At 45.0% G+C, this 2,596-nt stretch overlaps 1 pseudogene; it reads right to left on the bottom strand.

The window, feature by feature from the left end:
• Window positions 1-1,308: 1,308 nt before the first annotated feature.
• Window positions 1,309-1,437, bottom strand: LOC124551532 (annotated as a pseudogene).
• Between the last annotated feature and the right edge of the window lie 1,159 nt (window positions 1,438-2,596).

The following is a 2,596-nucleotide window of genomic DNA, read 5'->3' as shown; positions in this document are numbered from 1 at the left end:
CTCACTGCGATTTTACTTGCTATTTTGCGTCTTTTGTTAGCCAATATTGGAAATTAAACTCATTCTTCTTGGGTGTTTGGGGAGTAGTAAAACTTGTTGCTCGAATGAGACTGGCTTTTAAGCATTAATAGAAAACGGTATTTGTAAAAGAAGTATCGAATATACCCTGCTATCATGTTTACATAAAAATCCACATCCTTTCAACTAATTTGTAGATTACTGGAAAATGGTAAGGGAATAAAAAGTTTTATTCCTTATCGTTGTTCTGTCAATCTATTGCACTCTAAATTTCATTTTCATCGTGCGTTCACTCTATTAGATATACGAAACCAAAGTTTACAGTCTTTTCGGGCCTGATTTTCGCGGCCAACTTTCATTCCAGTTATACAGCTCGGTATGTTTTACAGAGCATAGTCTTTTTTAGCAAAATCAGAATCAATATACCGCATTTTTTACGCTTTAACAAAATCTTTAATTTTGCGCACAATTCAGTCACTACTGGAAAGTGCTATGAAAATGACCAGCAAGAAGCCAAACTTCCAAATTTTTTCGGGTGCCTATTTTTTGGCCGATTTATCTATAATTTTCTGGCTCAATATGGCTACTAAATTTTTTTTCATTATTATTCTTAAGAGTACGCAGAAAGTTACATAAGATGGCCAAATTCGATTTCTTTACAAAACTATTGCCCGCAGTATTACAGTTCAAAGTCGCCAAAAATTCACACTGCCTCCGCACGAGTTGTAATCAGCCGAGAGATATTCAGCACAGGGTGGCTTGGACAGAGCGGGTCGATCCGGTCCCGGCGGCAGCTCCGACGGACAGGCAAGCAGTTCAGGTAGCCGGATTACACCACTGGTCGGGACGCCTCAGCGCTCCAGGCGGATGGTGCGCCGCCAGCAGTCAAAGGGTTAAGTACAACACATGCCTCCCACGCACTCACCAACTCTCACTGTACTGCGCTAGTCTCCTCCACTAAATTCTGACAGAAGTTTTGTCAAATCCTACATTTATCAGTAACCCCTGCATGTGTGTACCACAAGTATGCAATGGATCAAGATTTGCCACTAGACAGAACCACATTTCAACTGTCCACATTGGCGTCTTTATTCACACATAGCCGTTGCCCAACATCTTACACTGAGGAGAACGCTTCTCACCAGCTCTCAGAGACTGTATATAATTCATCAGCGAACACAGCTAGGCGGTGTGCATGGTCGCTAACAACCATCAGCCAAACACTTCCACAATAACAGACTGAGCTCACAGATAATCACACCTTGAGGCACTGTTTTCATTAGAATTACACCCCATTAGAGGCTGCCAAAAATTGCCACAGAGACGGTACTTCACGCCTCTCTGGCGGGTTATTTTTAAAGGGTTTCAACTAGCAATAATCGCACCTCGTTGGTTACGATATTGCCACTGCGCGAAGAGTGTTTACCTTGCTTGTTTTTCCTTTATTGTAATTTCATTCTTCTGCCCCATATAGGCAGGAGAGGACTGGCAGTGGCACTGTCTACTGCTCTTCAGCCAAATGGCTTTAACAAAAATACAAGGGGAACTCTTACATAGAAGCAGGGGTAATAATGTGACATAAAAATACAGTAAATGGAGGTGATGCGATATAAAATAGACACTAATACAGGGACATTGGGGGACAATTAAAGAATCGAAAAAGGCCGCATTTAAAAGAACACAGCTGGCAATTCGTTGCTTACTTAAAATCACTGAAGTCAAGCACAAGCTAAAAGGCCGCAACAGTATAAAAATCTCACAGAGCGAGACACTTAAAAAACAAAACCATTGGAAACGGCGGAACACTCACGAAGAATAAAAACTAATGTAGGGAACTGCCGAAGGACTGAAGGTCGGAGTGGAGGAAAAAAGAGGGAATGGGTGATGGGGAGTGGGAGGAAGAGGAAAATGGGGGAACGAGAGCGCATCTAGAGGCAGGAGGAAGGCAGGGTGGTAGATGAGGAGAGAAGATATTGCAGGAAGGAGTGCAGAGACACTGAAGATGGAGGTGGCATAGGAGGGGGAAGGGTGCTCATGAGAAAGGAGGGGGAGGAAAGGGAGTCCTTAAGAGGAGGAAGGTGCGGTTAGAGTTCGTAGGAAGGGTAGACATCAGGGTGAAGCTCATCATCCGGGAGTGGTAGATTCTGGAATTGGCATTGCGAAGGGAGGTGGATGGTGTGGAGATGGAGAGAGGGTGGGATACAAGGGTAAAGGCACGGCCATGGGCTGGGGGTGGAGAGGGAGGGAGACACCAGTGGTGAGCAGGGTCGAGCCAGCTGACAATATACAGAGTGTGGATGAGTTCAAGGAAAAGGAGGAGAGAATGAGGAAAAGAGATGAGGTTGTAGAATATGCACATGGGGGGATGGAAGGCGGATGCGGAAGGCGAGGCGGAGTGCATGGCATTCAAGGATTTGGAGGACCTTATAGAACCTGGGAGGGGTGGAATCCCTAGCAATGCTGGCATAACAGAAGATGGGGCAGATCAAGGATTTGTAGGTGTGAAGGATGGTGGAGGGATGCAGTTCCCATACAGTGAGACAGGAGTTTCAGGAGGCAGAGTCTGTTGAGCTTTGTG

The sequence above is a fragment of the Schistocerca americana genome, chromosome 9 (assembly GCF_021461395.2).
Source record: "Schistocerca americana isolate TAMUIC-IGC-003095 chromosome 9, iqSchAmer2.1, whole genome shotgun sequence".
In the NCBI taxonomy this organism is placed as follows: Eukaryota; Metazoa; Arthropoda; class Insecta; order Orthoptera; family Acrididae; genus Schistocerca; species Schistocerca americana.
Note: the sequence above shows the minus strand (reverse complement) of the source record. Positions and strands in the feature narration are given on the sequence as shown.